The sequence below is a fragment of the Neofelis nebulosa genome, chromosome 5, assembly GCF_028018385.1.
Source record: "Neofelis nebulosa isolate mNeoNeb1 chromosome 5, mNeoNeb1.pri, whole genome shotgun sequence".
In the NCBI taxonomy this organism is placed as follows: Eukaryota; Metazoa; Chordata; class Mammalia; order Carnivora; family Felidae; genus Neofelis; species Neofelis nebulosa.
In genome coordinates, this window is record NC_080786.1 from 7,600,798 (window position 1) to 7,612,547 (window position 11,750).

The 11,750-nt window shown below is 44.5% G+C and overlaps 1 pseudogene; it reads right to left on the minus strand.

Annotated features, from left to right (window-relative positions):
• Positions 1-1,281: 1,281 nt before the first annotated feature.
• On the minus strand, positions 1,282-1,789 carry LOC131513032 (histone H3.3-like; annotated as a pseudogene).
• Positions 1,790-11,750: the final 9,961 nt, after the last annotated feature.

The window sequence follows — 11,750 nt, forward strand, 5'->3', positions numbered from 1 at the left end:
TGGCTTAAATAAAAGTCCTTCCGTCGAGAATTTGAATAGTTTTCATAGACTTCATCTTTGTTATGAGACAACAGAAGGCAGTGATGAGTCCCAAGCATTTTTCTTGGGAAATTCCTTTTCTTTTCTTTGGGATGTTTCCCCCCTTTGGCCTTTGAGACAACAGCTGTGGAATATCTTCTAGTACCTGGTATCCCTAATACCTGGAGAAGAGCTCGTGGTGGATATGTTCTAATTATAGTAAGGGCTTGAACCTGGGGTGCCTGGGTGGCTCAGTCAGTTGAATGTCCGACTTTGGCTCAGGTCATGATCTCACAGTTCATGAGTTCCAGCCCCACGTCAGGCTCTGCGCTGACAGCTCAGAGCCCGGAGCCTGCTTCGGATTCTATGTCTCCCTCTCTCTCTCTGCCCCTCCCCTGTTCGTGCTTTGTCTCTCCCTCAAAAAGAAATCAACATTTAAAAAAAATAAATAAATAAGGGCTTGAAACTAATTGCAGCCCTACTTTCCATTCATTTGCTCATTGTTCACAGTGAAATTCAAAGTTCTCATCCTGGCTCACGAGGCCCTACAACTCTAGCCTCTTCCCCTGTAACTCTGTCCTTTCTTCTCCTCGTTCTAGTCACTATTTCATAAAGCCTTCCTAAAATTTGCCTTCAGACACGCTGTTCCCTCTATGCGAGATGTTCTTCCCTTCATTCCCCACCTGCTTACCTCCTATTCATGCTTCAGGGGTCCACCTAAAGGTCCTCCTCAGAGATAACCTGCCCCGAGCCCACCACCCCAAGTAGGAAATGTTCTCCCCTACGCTTTCTCTCAGCACCCCTACTACGGCTTCATTGCACTTAGAATGATTTGCTGCTTTGTACGCATTTGGGATCTCATCCTTGGCACTTCTCCCACTAGGCTGTAAATTCCATGCAGGCAGAAGCAATGTTCACTTTACTTTTTTTTTTTCCAGAAAAATTTAACAGGTTTATTTATAATTGTTATACAGTTGAACTTGTTCACAGAAGCATTTTGACTTGCATTAATGCTTTCTGTCCCCGCATTTATATTAAAAATTCACCCACAAATGAAAATGGAAAAACTGCCAATACCTGACTTGGGTCCCCTATTTTTCCACTCGCAATGGTATACTTAGGTGCCCTTTGGCCCCATGGGGGAAAAATATCTAATGTTTGGAACTATCAATAACAGGAAGAAGAGATTTATCTATTTATCTATCTATCTATTTATTTATTTATTTGTTTATTTATTTATTTCTAGGAACGAAACGATTTCCATCATAGCACCATGTTAAGCACGCGTTCCTCTGTGCAGTGCGCTAGCTGGGTGTCTTCTGGCGTAATTATTACACGTTAGGCATGGACAGCCCACAGGCTGGTGTTTTCAAACAGCCTCACCAGATAGGCCTCGCTTGCCTCCTGCAAAGCACCAAGAGCTGTACTCTGGAAGGGCAGAGGTGTTTTGAAGTCCTGAGCAAGTTCTCGCGCCAGGCGCTGGGAAGGAAGTTTGCGAATCAGACGTCCTGCGGGCGTCTGATAACGTCTCATTTCACAGGATCAGGCCCGTGACCACGCGGTTTCTTCACCCCTCCAGTAGAAGGCACACTCTGGCCAGCAGCTTTTGTAGCCAGTTGCTTCCTCTGTGCTTTACCACCGGCGGAGTTGCGGGCAGTCGGCATGGTGTAGAGACCCCTTCCTTGATTCTCCTCCTTGGACAGCAGCGACCTGAGCTGGAGGGGGCGCGGGTGTTAGCGAGCCGAGGAAGGCATAGCGGTAGCGGCTGCGAACCCCGCAGTGTTCGCTTCATACACACACTCCATACGTACACTCCAGTGCGTAAACAAGTACTACCACATAGTAAGCGCTCAATAAATCCTTACTGAATAACTGTTGAATGGACTTCCATTATTCTTCTGGACTTTCCTACTTGATCCACAGTGAATACTCCGGACTTAAGCCCGGTCGAAATATATTACTGTAATTAAAAACTTTTAACCACATGGCATACCTATTAAAATCACGTGCACTATTAGAATGAAAATGAAATTAGTGTAGTCTAAAAGAAAAAGGCACGGTTTTGAATGTTTAGTTACCTTGGAGTGCTGGAGAGTCAAGCAACCTCACCACCTGTGCCATCCGGCATTGCCACCATGGGTTGCTACCAGGTATGATCAGATAGCTTAGAAAGAAGTCGTTCTGCAAACAATTCCACTAATTTGTTTCCACTTTTCTCTACTTTTCCCACCCATTTCCTAGTAAATGCTCATGCAATGGGAAACAATCATTTTATTTTTCTAGTAGGCTACTCTGTGCTTGATGAAGTGATCAGCACAGGGAATCCAAGAAGTGTATGTAATACAGGCTGTCTCCTCTCCTGCTAAAAATAGGATGATATGTTGGTTTCATTTGTTATATTCTAATTTTTTCCATTTTAAAAAGCGCCCCAAAGTTGGGGTAAGGAGGTTGAAATACCCAGTCTGTCTTTGCCTTGGCAGCTGAGATACACATCTGTACCTTTCATTTTTCAGTTGCTGGACCACTACTGTGTCTAGCTACGGAGTGACAATGATAAGGAAATTAATAATGTTGACCATTTTGCTCCTAGACTAATGGTTTGTTTAATTAATTGGTTGCCAGGCACAGCAAACAGTATTTCGATGTCCCAAGTCATCCATAATGGGGACAGCATCTCTAATAGACTCAGGATCCAAGAGGTAAAGGAGACTGTATTTGAAATCAGGCCAACTACAATGACAGCATTATAACTTCAACATGAAGACATATGGTTTGATAAATACTTTCGGGACACTGATTCATCATGTGAGATTGGAATGGCTCCAGGAAAAATCAGAATCAGGTTATCCTAGCCAAAATGTAAAGAAGAATGTTTGGATTCTTGTAAGAAACAAGGCCTGATGAGTATTTCCAGTGTCCAAGGCATCCTTCTGACCAATGAAATGGAAAGGGGAAGCGAAATGGAGTCACTTCCTTTGCAGCCTTCTTGGGACAGAAGGAAGGGGCTATTGGCCTGGGACCTGAAGTGGAAGAAAAACCATAAAAAGCCTGCATGATACTAGGACCCAGAGAACTGGAAAAATTAGCAACCATGGCTAAGAGCAAGACAGACAGAGAGAGAGAAAAAGATAGTGACAAAAGCCATCTGGTCACAGTGGGGACCAAACTGAGTGACATGATAGAATTCTGTGCTCATGGACAGCTGAGGATCTGAATGGGGCCCTACAGAGAGGTGAGGTAAGTACATTTTGCATGCTTTTGTCACCCAGAAATTCCCAGTGGCTCTTTTCAAACTACATGCTTAATGTTTTATATGTGTTGTGTGTATATATGTAAATAATATATATAATATATATATATTTGTGTGTTGTGTTATATAATACTACGTATATATACTATTATGTGTATATGTAATATAGAGACGTTATATATAAATAAATGTAGTACTCTATGTTATTTAGATAGTGCTTACCCAATGTTTCAAATAATCTTCCAAGTGGTTGGGACAGGGGGTTGTGGTATCTGGCAACATTCTATGCAAATCATTAACTGTTTTCTCTTTCATTCCTTTCTTTTCTAGAGTAACACCAAATTTATTCCCTTTTTAATAAAGCATGAATCTGCCCAACCCCAAGTCCCTGACTCTCCCCTCTTTCCATGAGGCGGACCCAGTTCCTTAAGTGGAATACAGAAATAACTATTGCTACAATTGTATATACAGTTGAGTTATATCAAGTGGCATGTAGGAATATTCAGAGTTCTTTACGTTCATTCTTTGGGGAAAGAGAGCCGTGCTTTAGGCTGGTATAGTCAGTGTTGGTGTTTCCTGTCCCAGAACCCCTTAATGGAGCCAATGGACCCATCCCCTAGTGGGTGTGTGCCCTCACATGGCTCTCCACTGTCCCCTTCCCTGGAGAAGAACTGTTTTTGGCCAAGGAGAGCTCTTTCTGGAAATGTCCGGGAGGTTGTGTCCTCTGCATCCCCATGATTGATTCATATGTGGTTAAACTACTGAGTTGTTTAAACTAGGGAGGTCTGAGCAGGGGACTACAGGAAATATAAAAACGGCATTGTTTCTTCCCCAGAGGACCATCCTTCACCACTTAACTGAATGACCTACCTGGGGTCATTCTTTTGCCCAAAGGGGTGAGGTGTAACATCAACATTGACCCTTACCTCCACAATGGGGAGCAGGCAGACAACTGGCTGAGCAAACAGCATAGAGTATAAAACCAAAGCGAGAGACTCTTAACTATACAGAACAAACTGAGTTTTGATGGAGGGAGTGGGTGGGGTGATGGGCATTAAGGAGGGCACTTGTGATGAGCACTGGGTGTTGTAAGTGATGAATCACTAAATTCTGTTCCTGAAACCAATGTTACACTCTATGTTCATCAACCAGAATTTAAATAAAAACTTGAAACAAAAAAATAATAATAAAAGCTAACCACCACCCCCAACCCCCCCCCCCCCCCCACCACAATGGCAAGAAAAGCCATTTCTGGGGGAAATAAATAACCAGCAGCAAGAACTTTGGAGACGGCATGGAAGGACACTCCATGGAGGAGACTCAGCACTTAAAACTACATCTGGAAAATCTTAGAATCAGACCTAAAATTAGCTGCAATTGGTAATAAGAACCTTCACATAAAAATAACAGTAATAAAAAGTAATAATAGCTATTGTTGATTGAGCGCCTGCTGAGTCTGGGGCTCTGGGAGGCTCTCTGCCAGGTTCCTTACAGTTATTCATCATAATCCCTGCAACAAATGTGTAAGGCTGGAGTGGGGCCAGCGCCTGCCTCCAGCCACAGCGCCATATTGCCCTGTTCTTATTCCGGTACAAACTTGCATGGGAAAGAGGGGTGTGGAACATGTAAAAAAAGAGAAATGGAACCCATAGTATCATTTCCTTCTTAGCACACAACACAGTGAGTGCCTGGCTCTGGTAGTCACTCAATAAATTTTTATGGAATGAATGAAAGACAGGAAATTTACATACCAAAATTTTAATAATACTTAACTTTGGATGGTGGGGCCAGGAGGTGCACTTTTGTTTGTGTGCCCTCAAGCTTTCTGCATTAAATTAATTCTTTCATAAGTTGGAAAATTATGAGCATATATAACTACATGCCGATACTTAAATATTTTGGAAATTATGATCAAATTATGTATACCAAAAAATGCTTTAATGAAGAGAATTTTTTAGTTTTTCCATGTATCCCTTTAGGCTTTAATTTATTGGTACACATAAATCCAAAGTTGCATAAATGCCTCTTAGAAATAACTGTTAGCACCAACTATGGCAATCTGCCTTATGTCATTATGACTCCAACTGTGTCCCAAGTTGAAGTGAGCTTCAGCTTTTCCCTGGGGGAGGGGGCCACGGTTTAAGACATCTCTTCTCTATGAAAAGGGAACTTTTACTTTCATCTGTGGCCATTACAAACGTCCCCATGAGAGTCCTGGACATGTTCTTTAAATCATGGGCCTGTTTTTCATAACAAACAGCAACAAACAAAAGAAATCTCAGCAAATGTGATGGCAGTCAGATTCAAAAATTAGGATTCTAAGAAGTCTACTTAGATTAAAATATGCCTGGGTGCCATGACTCCGTTTTCTGGAATTACACCTCGGTGAGATAAATGAAAATACTCTGGAATGCCATTTCTTTTCCCCAGTGAGCCGCTTTCTGACCAGCCATCAGTCCTCTGCTGGGTAACCTGGACCCAGAAACTGAACTGTGTTCCCATTTTAGATGAAGAAACCGAGGCTCAGAGCCGTCTGCCAAAGAGCACAGCTAGCTGAGAGCAAGTCTGAAATGAGAATAGGTTTCCTGGTTGCCCTATGCAATCTCTGTGGTACCCACTGACGAGCACAGTTTTTCTGGTTCTCCTGCACACGTTCTTGTCCAGAGGCCACTCGGCTTCCCCATCTCACCTCTGCCTCCACCCCATCACCACTTGCTTCTGGAAGAACTCAGCATCTGGTCCATCTCTCCCTGTAATGCTTTCCCCATCTGCAGCTGACATTTTTCCTGCCTTCAACCTATAGGGGGCAGAGGTGGTCCTTCCCGAGGGTCACCGTGCCAGGAGCTCCAGGGCGGGGCCCAGCCAGCCCTCTCAATGCCACTTTCTCTGACCCCTGTCCCCGAGCAGCCCTTTTGGCTGATCCTGGTCCTTGGAGGCTGGGCGCTTTCTTTCAGCTGTGGTTGAATGAAGCTCTCACTAGGTTCTGGCCAAGCAGCCTCCCCATTTCCTCCTAGCTTGGGGTCCTCACACTTGCTGGGCCTCCTGGAGAAGGGCTCCTCTTAACTCCACCCTGCTGGGTGCTGACTACATATTCGGTTAAACCATATTATCCATATTTTTTTTTTCACCTACGAAAACGTCAATTTCGTTTGGTTTAACTTAACATGGAAAAGTCCTGCACAAACACCAAGACACCAGACATTGTTGCATTGTAAGTGGGTGAGATTTGAAAGAAAGGTTATCTTCCAGGCATTGTACTTTCCTTTTTGGAAAGGCTTGACTTTTCTAGTCACTTACATACCATATAGTTATACATCCTCCTGTATACATGTGCCTGTGCGTGTGCGTGTGTCTAAACGCGTTATGTTTTAATATGTGTTGATGCTATTCTCACTGACTACCATTTAACATGGGAACATAACGGTTTATAACTGAAAGCGAAGCCAGGGCTCTAGGTCCTGTACTCTTAGCACACGTGGAGGGGCTCTGTTCACAGCTGTGCCCTCGGTGGGTGGATTCCAGCAGGGACCACAATCTTCAGATGTCCTTCAGTGGGCACAGCAATGTCATTCTGCCACAGGCTTGGTTCCCTGCCAAGGAAACAGCTAAGCTCCAGAACAGAGAAGCCAGCACATCTGTCTGCTTAGGAGGAAGTTTTGGCCCAGTCACGCAGAAGGTCTCAAAATGGGGCGGGAGCAATTTGCAATTAGGCACCCTCATTTGCATTTTTGTTACGAACAGCCATGTCGAGAAGAGCTTAGACATGCTGGCTAATGATTCTGGGAGCTGGGTCTGCCTCTATCCACAGACCTGCAGGCAGAAGGGATTTTACCAGAGCATCATTTAAATACTTACGGGAAAACACTTATGAAGCAGATATTCCATCTTGCTTTTTGTGTTAGTAATATTTTATCTGTTCTCGGGACTGTTTACTACAGCACATACTGGATTTCTCCATAGGCTATCTGGGTGAGCTTAGACAAAGCATTCAACCTTTCTAAATCTCGGTCTCCTCATCTGTAAAATGGGATAAGAACGTGTTCCTCATAGGATTGTTGTGAGATCACGGTTACATTGTGGTGGGGCGGGCATCCAGCAAACCATGATCGTACTGGTAAGTGTTTGTTGTCGTTGTGATGAATGATGAAAAGGAAGCATTCAGGACATCATAAGAGTCACTAATGGGGATCTGAGTTGGTTGGGGGTAACTTTACGTCTTAGGGAAGATGTACTGAAGAATGACGTCATTATGATACCCAGTTAGGAAAAGACAAGGGGAGCGTCCTGAGGTTATTACCAAAGTTTAGGTCTGGGATGCATGGCTTTGGGTAAAGGAAGGAGCTAAGACACCATAGTTATCAGTAGACGCTTTTGTATTCTGTTAGTATTTCTAAATGTGCTTGATGAAGCAAAATAAAGGAAGTGAATAAATCAGAGGTAGGCATTTACTTCTGGTTCAGGGTTTTAAACACTATCGACATTTTGAGTGGGGTAATTCTTTGTTGTGGGGATCTGTCCTGTGCACTGTAGAATACTTAGCCACATCCCTCAGGTCTACTAACCTCCTAGTCATGACATCCAAAATGTCTCCAGACACTGTCAAATGTCCCCTGGTAGGCAAAATCACCTCCCACGGAGAATCACTGTTCTAGTGAATTCATCTTAGAATCATAGCATTTGGAGTAGATAAATCAATAGCAAATAGTCCCCCACTTTTGAGAAGAGAATAGATGAAAACAAACAAGTGAACACAGTAACAAAGGCAGCCCAAGACTTGGTCAGCGCGCAGGGTGGGTCTTTCAGCATGAGGACGTCTCCCTGAGTTGGCTGTGCTGGGTCTTTCTGCTGTCAACTTTGTAAGCTGGGACTAGATTTCTCAGAAGCCCCATCCCTGAGCGGCTTCAGACAGGGCTGGTCAACAGAGGAACCTGCATCGAATCTGGGAGGCCAAAGTGAGGCACCAGCCATCACTCTCAGAAGACGTTCAGGGTCTGGGGCAGACACACAGCCAACTCCAGCTTGTCCTCATTCTCTTCCACTCCTTGTCTGGTTCTTCCCGACAGCTGGTCCTGCTGACCGACAACGACCCCAGTTCACCACCAGAAATGTGACTGTGGAGGGGCAGAGATGGTGGCTGAGAGACAACAGCTTTATCTCCACGACAGATCTGCTTGGGGAACCAGACACGCTCGGCTTCTCAGAGATCCCTGCAGCCTCTGACTTGTCCACCTGACTTGTGCTTCAGGACGTCTGGTGAGGGCTTCTCTGAGCTCCTGATCTCTTTCCGAACTTCACTCCCCCTGCTTTTCCCATAGTTGGGCAATGTCCAACTTCTATAAATAACCCAACCCCTTATTCCATTAACACTCATCACAGTTGAACGACCGATCTTTGAGACCACCTCTCTGTCCCTTAGCCTTCCTCAGAACTGGAAATTCAGGAGCCACTGCTATCTGAGCCATTGTTAGTCACATCCATCCCAAGGGAGGACACTTAGGACATGAGTCATCACCCAGAACAGAGGCAGAGGGAAACAGGACAAACAGTCAACTTCCTTCCTAATTCAATGGGCACTAATAAATTTATCTCTACTATGCCTGTTCCAAGAGCTCAATTTGTTTTGTCTGCCCTGGAAGATTGTAGACTAGAAGAAAATTAACTCTTTGTAGGCTGGAAGAATAAGGCTGTCCCCTGAGCAGCCTCAGGCTTTAGATTTAAGCTGTGGTGATAAGTTCAGTAGAGCGGCCCCCGGCCCCACCTCCCTACTGAAGGTAGTAACCACCGTGCAACTGTGGGATTCTTCTGTGTCTTAGTTCAGGTTCCCCAGAAGCAGACCCAGAGGCAAGGATTTGAGGCAAGCCGTTTACTTGAGAGATGATGCCAAGAGACACTGAGAGAGGCATGGGGAAACGGGGCAGGCAGCCGATAAAGGGTTCGTTATCAAGCTAGTGGCTGTGTGGCTAACTGCAGGTGCATTCCACTGGGGGGCTCTGGGAACCAGCATAGAACACACTGGGTGAACCCACCTGGGGTTGCTGCCTCTTAGGAAGGAGGAGTATTATGTTAATTCTTGACACGTGCTTGTGACGTGCTCTGCACACCGGCAGAAGACCCCAGCGTCCAGAGAATGCAGATGTTATAGCTGGACGTTGGCCAGTGGGCACTAAAATGTTAAGGCCCAAGGGAATATGCAGAGGGGCACTGACAGCATCTGTTGTTCTCTGCAACACCGGGTTTTGTGCCTAAGAGTCAATATTCAGACAGAACCCAGATCTTAGAAAAGAAGCACATCAAAAAATGTAAAAGGGTGTGTCGGATGTCTTGTCCCTAGTCTCAGGAAGTGTTTGGTACCACTGTCTTTGAATCTTGAGTCCCGGAACCTTAAAGTCTTCCTCATTCATGTTCCTCTGTTCGATTTAGAGTAATGTGGAGCACAACCCATGTATTTGCTCAGTTTATTTGTTTCCTATTCTTTCTGGATTTACATCATCTTCAGACTTGATGGTCATTCCTATGCTTCCTCTTGCGTTGGTACGTTGGGCCACAGAAAGGAAAGAGGTCAGAGGTTGTTCCTGGAAACTTCACAAAATGAAAAGGGTGACTCTCGAACATAGGGATATATACAGGTATCCAGGGAAAAGAGCAAACTCAGAATGAAATGCACCCATGACTGGAGTGCCACTTGTCTTGGCACTCAAGGAAGAGAGAGAGAGAGTGATTAAAGTCTGGGGGAAGGACGAAGAGGAAGGAAAAGGGAGGAAGAAAGAATAGACAGGTGGGCCATAGTGCTTCCTGTTGCCAGCCGGTGAGATGGTCTCATCTTAATTTCGTGGTGATGCCCCTTAAGCTCAGAGACATTAAGTGGCTTCCCTATGGTGATTTAGCCAGCATGGCCAGGCAATGCTCACATTCAAACCAGGTCCGACTTCCTCCAAAACCAATATCTTTTCTACTTTGCAACCCAGTGCAACAGTTGTACTTAGCAGACAGCCTGGGTGGGTGGGTGTGGGGGTTCATGGTACAACTCCCTGCAGAGGTGAGAAAAGCCCAGTAAATGCAGTTACTCAAGTGTCACCCGCAATACCTTCGTCTATATTATTAACGATAAGTGAATGATAAATTGCATTTGGGAAATTACTACATGCTGTGCACTGTGCCTGTCACTTAATCATCAGAGCAACTGTGATAACACTTTAGAATTACCTGGGAGCTTTTAACTATATGAACACTTGCTGGCTAAAATGAACAAATCAGGAGACTCTAGATGCTGGCGAGGATGTGGAGAAAAGGGAACCCTCTTGCACTGTTGGTGGGAATGCAAACTGGTGCAGCCGCTCTGGAAAACAGTGTGGAGGTCCCTCAAAAAATTAAAAATAGATCTATCCAGCAATAGCACTGCTAGGAATTTACCCAAGGGATACAGGAGTGCTGATGCATGGGGGCACTTGTACCCCAATGTTTATAGCAGCACTTTCAACAATAGCCAAATGATGGAAAGAGCCTAAATGTCCATCAACTGATGAATGGATAAAGAAATGGTGGTTTATATACACAATGGAATACTATGTGGCAATGAGAAAGAATGATATATGGCATTTTGTAGCAATGTGGATGGAACTGGAGGGTGTTATGCTAAGTGAAATAAGTCATACAGAGAAAGACAGATACCATATGTTTTCACTCATCTGTGGATTCTGAGAAACTTAACAGAAGACCAGGGGGGAGCAGGAGGGGGGAAAAACTTACAGGGAGGGAGGGAGGCAAACCATAAGAGACTATTAAATACTGAGAACAAACTGAGGGTGGATGGGGGGTGGGGGAGAGGGGAAAGTGGGTGATGGGCATTGAGGAGGGCACCTGTTGGGATGAGCACTGGGTGTTTTATGGAAACAAATTTGACAATAAATTATGTTTAATATAAAAAATAAAATAAAAAATAATAAAGAAACATTAACAATTTTTTTTAAAAAAGAACACTTGGTGGGTCCACCTGGGATCAGTATATTGGACTTGCTTGGGGTTGGAACATGGCATTAGTACATTTTAAAAACTCACTGGGTGCTTGTAATGAACACAACCAGAGTGAAGCACTATGGCTTATGACAGTGGTTTCTAGACCAGCGTGCATCAGAATGCCCCCGAGGGTCAGTAAAAAGGATTTCTGGGCTTCCCTCTGAGAGTTGATGACTCAGTAGATCTGGGGTGGGGACCACAATTTTGCATTTCATACAAGGCCCCAAGGGACCACTGATTTTGCTGGTCTGAGGACTGTACTATGTGAACCATCAATCTAGAGCAACTTTGAGGATGGTGTTAGGGTGATGTCCATTTTTCATTTAATAAACTGAAGCTTGGTGGTGACCAGGCAAGAACTTGCACTCAGGTCTGGGATGCTTAAAATCTATTCTCTATTTGCCTAATTTTATACACAAGTAGATCAGGCCTGACTTTGCCGATTACTTCACTGAAAAGCAGCTGCAGC